The sequence below is a fragment of the Antechinus flavipes genome, chromosome 3, assembly GCF_016432865.1.
Source record: "Antechinus flavipes isolate AdamAnt ecotype Samford, QLD, Australia chromosome 3, AdamAnt_v2, whole genome shotgun sequence".
NCBI lineage: Eukaryota > Metazoa > Chordata > Mammalia > Dasyuromorphia > Dasyuridae > Antechinus > Antechinus flavipes.
This window is the reverse complement of record NC_067400.1, coordinates 229,762,728-229,770,711: the sequence shown is the minus strand read 5'-3', so window position 1 is coordinate 229,770,711 and position 7,984 is coordinate 229,762,728.

Here is a 7,984-nt window from a genome sequence, read left to right as displayed (position 1 = left end):
TTAAATCTTTGTATCTTCAGCAACTATCCCAGTGTTGGTTTTTATAGCTTTTTAGTTTTCCAAATACATGCAAAGATAGTTTTCAACATTCATCTTTGCAAAACTTTGTGTCCCAAATTTTTTCCCTCCTTTCCCCTTCCCTCTCCCTTAGACAGCAAGTAATCCAATATAGATTAAACATGTGCAATTATTCTAAACATATTTATTATGCTGCACAAGAAAAATCAGATCAAAAGAGAAAAAATGAGAAAGTATAGAACACTCAAGCAAACAACAAAAAAGGTGAAAATACTATGTAGTGATCCATACTTAGTCCCCAGTCCTCTCTCTGAATACAGATGGTTTTTTCCATCACAAGTCTATTGGAATTAGTCTAAATCACCTTATTGTTGAAAAGACCCTAGTCCATCAGAGTTGATCATTACATAATATTGTTACTGCTGTGTATGATGTTCTTTGTTCTATTTATTTCGCTTAGCATCAGTTCATATAAGTCTTTCCAGGTTTTCCTGAAATCATCCTGCTGATCATTTCTTATAAAAGAATAATATTTCATTACATTCATATGCCATAACTTATTCAACCATCACTCAACTGAAGGGCATTTACTCATTTTCCAATTCCTTGCCACTATAAAAAAAGGCTGCTACAAACATTTCTGTACATATGGGTCTTTTCCCCTTTTTTATGATCTCTTTGGGATACAGACTCAGTAGAAATACTGCTAGACCGAAGAGTGTGCCCAGTTTGATAGCCCTTGTATGTGTTTTGCACATAAGAGTACTTAATAAATACATGTTGATTGATAGTTCTTAATCTTTTTTTCAAATAGATGTTTTATCTTGTTCAGTAGTCTTTATTCAATTTTATTAATCTCTTTGATTTTCCAAAATGTTTATAAATTCATATATACAAAAATATTCCTAGCACGATTATTTATAATAACAAAAAACTATATACCATACAAGTATCTGATGCTTAGGGAATATCTGGACAAGCTATGGTATACAAATGTAATTTAAATATTATTACAGCATAAAATGGTAAACATGAAATATTCAAAGAAATATGGGGGAAAGTAAAATGATTAAAGCAAATGTAGAGGAACAAGAGATAAAATAGGAATTGTAAACAGAGATCACATTAAAAGACAATAAAATTCAGGTCGAATATAATTGCCAAAGTTGGTGGGAAATTACTAAAATTGTGTGACTCTGGGCAAGTCACTTAACCACAATTGCCTGAGCAAAGAACAAAAAAGAAAAAGAAAAAAGAAAATTACCAAAGTTAAAGTAAAAATTCTTCCTATTAATAATGCAAATAATATAAGTAGAAAATGATATGTACTCGCAGTTGAAATGACTTTGTAAGGTAGTTTTTCTTGTTTTAGGAAAATGTTGGGAGTAGAGATGAAAATAGTGAATATTTTCATTTCATTGGGATAATTCCAAGAGTTAAAGAAGTGACCAGACTCTTGTGACCATTTCCCAACATTTAGCAGCTGATGTTCTCTAAATAGTTATAATAATCACAACTTCCAGTAAAGATCAAAGCATTCTTTGATTCTTTTGCAATCCAGTGAAATTTATTAAAAGATTTAAGTAAAAGATATGAATTGTGGCTGTTTTTCAGTCACATCTAACATTTCGTGACCCCATTTGAAGTTCTCTTGGTGGAAACAGGAGTGATTTGCCAGTTCCTTCTTCAGGTAAGTCATTTTACAGATGAGAAACTGAGACAAACAGGATTATCTGAATTACCCACAGTCACACAGGTGGGAAGTATCTGAGGCAAGATTTGAACTCACAAAAATAAGTCTTTCTGATTCTGAGCTCACAACGTCACCAGCTGCCCCAAGAGAAGAATGACAAGCATCTAAATCTCTGGTACATAGTAAATTTTAGAATGCACTTGCTTTCTGTGATCTATTTGGAGATTTCCAAATAAAGAACACAATTTTCCAGATCTGTAAAGTTTCTTCTGATCCTGCCTTAGCCCTTTCTACAATGATCCAAATAGATGTCACCATATGAGGGTTTCTGGCAGCAATTTGATTTGAGGATGAATTGCTCCTATACACGTAGTAAAAATAATAAATAAATAAAAATAAAAGCTTTGCTTCCGACACCAGCAAGTGTTCTTGAATATTATCAGTGCCAGTTTTCCAGGGGGATGGTGCCTGAACCTGTGGACAGTCTTTCTGGAATACTAATTGATCAGAGCCATGATCTATCCTTGGACATTCCTTTCTGAACTTATGATTGGTCTCTGATATGTGCTCTTTATAAGTTGAGAGAAACTAGTTTTCATAATTTACATAGGGATGCTATATGATGGATGACATTTAAAGATAACGATCATCTCAGGATAAATAATCTGCAGACCTTCTGTATGAATAAGTATCCTGGGAGCAACACTGACAGAATCCACTGTTATCTTGGGGTAGGGGTAAAAGGTTGGCAAAAATCTTCTGCAAAAGTTGGTAGAAAAAAATTTCTTAAAATCTATTTTTTGTTTTTTTGAGGTTTTTTTGCTGAAGCAATTGGAATTAAGTGATTTGCTTAAGACAAGTATTAAGTTTGAACTCAGGTCCTCCTCACTTGAGCCAAATCACTTAAATTCTATTGACCTGAATTTCATCATCCATAAAATGGGAATAATAATAGCTCTTCTCTCCTGGGTTATCATGTGGATATAATGAAGTAATATGTATAAAGCGCTTTGCAAACTTTAAAGCATTATGCATTATATAAATGCTAATTCATCATAAGAGGCTACATTTCAAAGACCACTTATGAATTTAGCATACAAGCAAAAATTATTAAAATCTGTCATGATTAACACAAATGTTTCTTCTATTTAGGAAAGAAGTCTCTCAAAATGAGAATTGGATCCGTACTTAAAATAGACATTAAGTAATAAGAACAGAAGAAAATTAATAATCTATACTTAATCACTTAATCTCACTTTTATAGACACTGATTCCCCAGTTAGTAACTGTACCTCAAACCTTCAAATGGGTCACAGCAACAAAAAAAATGTACTGGCTAATATAAAGTGAAGTGGGAAGGGGAAATGATTTTTCTCCCCAGCCTAGATGATATATTCCCAGAAAGTGAAGAGCCAGCAACAAAAAGGGTTAATGTGTTTAAACCACATGAAAAAACATATCTATCTTGCAGCAGAAAGAATTATGAAAAGAGAAAGCCCAGTAGGATGCTACAATACCAGAACTATGAATTGTCTAGGAATATTCTCAGTTGTGCCCACTCTTCCCATTGCATATTTTTGTAGATTTATAGAACAATATAGCCCAAATTTATGAAGGTAAGGCTTTATAACTACTATTTTTTTCTGGGTAATTTTAATAAATGCTTTAAACTATTAACTGACTTAAAGATAAGCTCACTATTAGGACCTCATGAATTAGAATTTTAGGAGTGTGAACCCTATAAAATAGGGAAAATAATAGCCCCTATCTTCTACATTATCTATATCAGGTGAGAGGGCACAGTGCCTGGCACAAATTAAGTGGTATATAAATGTTAGTTATTATTATTATTAAATGTAACACTTGCCATGAAAAGTTCAAGCCCCAGAATTCAGCTATAATGTCACCTTGGGGATATAAATAAATCTCTGCGGGTTTGGAAAACTGCCTTTCTAGTATGACTACTTCTGTTTTTTGTTTCCAAAAAATGTGATAACATGCAAAATCTCATAACAAAAATCACTGGGGTATGTGGGGAAAATGAGGTTGGGGTACAATGCTCAAACACTTCATCAGTGAAACATTGCAAAAAGATAGGAATGTAATAAAAATGGTATTGCAATTTTATGCATGCTGAATAGTTAAGAAATACATAAATATTACAATAAATAATGGCAATGTCTTTGGCCTTCACCAATATTATTCCCTAATAGATCAATGATGTTGGAAGAAACTCTAATTTTCTTTTTTTTTTTTAATTTGTAATTTATTGAATAAAACAAGCATTTCATAACATAGAAACTTTAATTTTCAAAACAATTGTTATTGTAGAACTAACTACACTATGTAAGTCAGGAGTCCCTCTTGGGGTTCCTACCATGATTATCAGGCGAGACTCATTCAGTCAGCCAGATGAAAGTAGATGAGAAAGGTTTATTTACTAAAGTGGTACCTACTGTAAGAACAGTTAATAGAAAATATGCCTGTGACACACTGACCCACAAATACTTCCATGGAAAAGGGAGTTCAGGGCTAGAAAGTCCATGTGTAAAAGAATAGCTCAAATTCTTATCTTCACCCATGAAAGGTTCAAGTAGTTCCTCTTAGATGGGTTAGAACTTCTTTGCTGAGTTCTATGTAGAACTATGAATCTATATCCAGTCTATCCTTAGCCCCCAAGGCAAATTCTGTTGCCTGCTGCTAAAGACCCAAGGACCAATGTTAGGATTCCCATGGAAAAATGGGAAATCTAAGGTCCTCTGGACTTTGCGAGGCTTACAAGGTCCTTCTCTGGCCAAGAAATTGAGGGCAAAGGGAGGAAATTAAGATAGAAATAGAAGTATTCCCTTTCTACCTCCTATTCCTCACCCCTAAAAACTGTTAAGGGGAGATCATTTGGAATATTCTTTCCTATTTCACCATGCTTTGGAATCTGAATCTCTGTCAGATGCTTGAAAAAGTTGTGTTCAAACTGGATTTTTATTTGTAGAAGACATGTAGAATATGACTGAGTTTCCTCAATTATAAAATGGGAATAATCCTCACAAAATCCCTGCAAGGAAAGTGCTATTGTTTTTCCCATTCTACAGTTGAGGAAACTGTGGCAAACTGAAGTTAAGTGACCTGGCCAGGATCACACAGCTAGGAAGAATCTGAGTACAAATTTAAATTTAGATCTTCCTAACTCTAGGCCCTGGGTTTTATCCACTGTACCACTTAGCTACCCCATTTAAAAATGATACTTTTTGTTTTGACATAATAGCTCCCAAGATTTTTGAGAGGATCAAATGAGATATATTTGGAAAGCACATAGTAGGCACTATATACATGCTAGCTATCATTGTCATCATGATAACTATTTTAGTGGATATCAAATTCAATATGAAAAAATTCAACAGAAGCTAAGGCTGAATTAACAAGGGAACAGTGTCCAGAACGAGGAAGGACAATCCAGCTGTGCAACACCCTGGGCAAACCTAAATCTGGAATATAATTTTTAGGTTATCATATTTTAGGAAGGACGATGACAAGATGGAACATCTCTAGAGGAGGCTGACCAGGATACTGAGGGAACTTGAAACCATGCCATAAAAGGATTAGTTGAAAGAACTGTGTAGCCTAGAAAAGAAAAGATATGGGGAGAAATGATATCAAACTGTTTAAAGGAAATGAGGATGGTCCTAGGATTTAGGTATTCTATATTCAGCTTCCCAGGACTCAGATCTTGTCACAATTGATTCAGCAGACCTTATGTTTAACACAGGAATCTTTCTCCTTATATCCCCTTATTGAATCCTTGATTCCTAAACCCCTACTAGAGTCCTAGAAGACCCCAAGTCAGTCTGGATTCCTGAATTTGGATGTTACACTCATTACCTATATGTGATGTGGTTTTTTTTCATATATCATCATATCTAAGTGTTTCTTCTTATATGAATAGCTAAAACTTATATACATCTTTAAGGTTCATAAAGTGCTTTACATAAATTATTTCACTTTTGGTTTTGTCCAGCAGAGATAAACAAATGCTAGTTATTCAATAATTAATTATGACTTGAGGTAGAAACCATGATATTCATCAATAAATTATAAAGTATATAAAATTTGTGGAAGAGTTAAATTACAATAAAGATATTTACTAAAATGAAAAAAAAATCTTTTAATTTTATCTTCTACAATGACCCAATGAAACAAGTTTTTTAATTACCATTTTATTTTTAATATTTTTACTTTTTTCCCAGTTTCATGTAAAAACAATTAATTCAATTAAAACAATTAAATAAAAATAATTCAATTAAACAATTCATTTTTTAAAAAATTTCTGAGTTCCAGAGTTTTCTCTATTCCTTTTCCTGCTCTACTCCCTTTTTGAGAAGGCAAGCAATTTAATATAGATTATACATGTAAAATATTTTCATAATAGTTACGTTGTGAAAGAAAACATACATCAAAACCAATCAAATAAACAAACCTACCATGAAACAAATAAACTGAAAAATACTATGTTTCAATCTGCATTCAGACTCCAGCTCTTTCTTTGAAGATGGATAGCATTTTTCATCAAAAGATCTTCAGAACTGTCTTGGATCACTGTATTGCTGAGAATAGCTAAATCATTCACTGTTCATCATCTGATTATATTGCTCTTACTATGTACAATGTTCCTCTGGTTCTGCTCACTTCATTCTGCATCAGTTCATGTAAGTCTTTCCAGATTTTTCTGAAATCAGCCTGTTTTGTTATTTCTTAAAGCACAATAATATTCCATTACAACCATAAGCCACTTGCCCAGATATTCTGCAATTGATAGACATCTTATTCTCCCCATTTTAAATATGAGAGGCCAAGAGAGGTGAAATGACTTGTTCAGTCATGTAGATAGTATCTGAAGAAAGATTTGAAACTATATCTTCTTTACTCCCAAATACACCTATGTCCTACAACCCACCTCCCATTTCCCCTTCCCTTTCATATTTCTACACATTTCAGTTTACAAGAATCCATTTTCCATTTTTTAAATGTTTCTTATCAATTAGACTATCATCAGTATAATAGAAAACTGGTATAATCAAACAACTTTGATTAAAAACTCTGAACAACAAAATGATCAAATTATTCCAGAGAAGCATTGGACTAAGGATATAGACTGAGACATATATATATATTTTTTCCAGACATTGACAATTTGAGAACTTTTTTGATCAATTATAAATATATGCATATATGTATTTATATATTTTCATAAAATATATTTTTCTTTTTATTTTTTAAACTTTATTTACAAAACATATACACAGATAATTTTTCAACACTGACCCTTGCATAGCCTTGTGTTTCAGATTTTCCCCTCTTTCCCCCACCCCCTCCTTTAGATGGCAAGTAATCTGATATATGTTATACATGTTAAAATATAACAACAAATATTTTTAAAGGACATTGTTTCCCTTTTCAAGTAGGGGTAAGTAAGGATGGGATGAAGAAAAGGCAGATTTTTAATTAACTGGAAAAAAATTTAATTTAATTAAATTATTCTTTAAAAAAAAAAGAAAAGAAAAGATGTTGAGTATTTCTCCATTACTAATTTGCTAGCTCTTAGATTTAGATAACTATTATTTGCTATATTATAGAAAGATCTATTTATTCCTCTTCTTTCTGTGTAAATGAATGTTTTGTTATCAAGAGTTTTTAAACCTCTTTTGATTTATACAATCCTGTTTATTTTAGTTCTTAATATTGTCTATTACATTTATAGTTTTCCTAATATTGAATCAACCCTAAATTACTGGAAGACATGTATAGTGATATATTTCTATAGTCAATTGGATCATAGTATATAATATTTTTAATGTTATTGTACCCCTTTCTAATATTTTATTCATTTTTACGTTAATATTAATTAGATACACTGGTCTATAGAATTTTTTCTCTGACATATCTCTATCTTAAGCATCAGGGCCAGAACTGAGTCATAGTAGTTTGATAGGATACTATTCTTCCCTGTCCTTTGAATATTTGTTGGAATTTGTCATCCATCTACCTTCAGATTTGCCTTAGGATCATCTCCATTGCTGAGTTTTAAGCAAGCAACCAAGATTTTCCTTCTACAGTACCATCTATAATGACCATCTAATGACATCTATGGAGATGTCACAGGACCAGTGCTGGGCTGTCATTATCAGCTTCCTCTAGCCCTCTAACAAGTCCTTCTCTATTAACACATACAGGCAGAACCTCTATTTTAAACACTTCCATGACTTACTGGGTCTTCTCCAA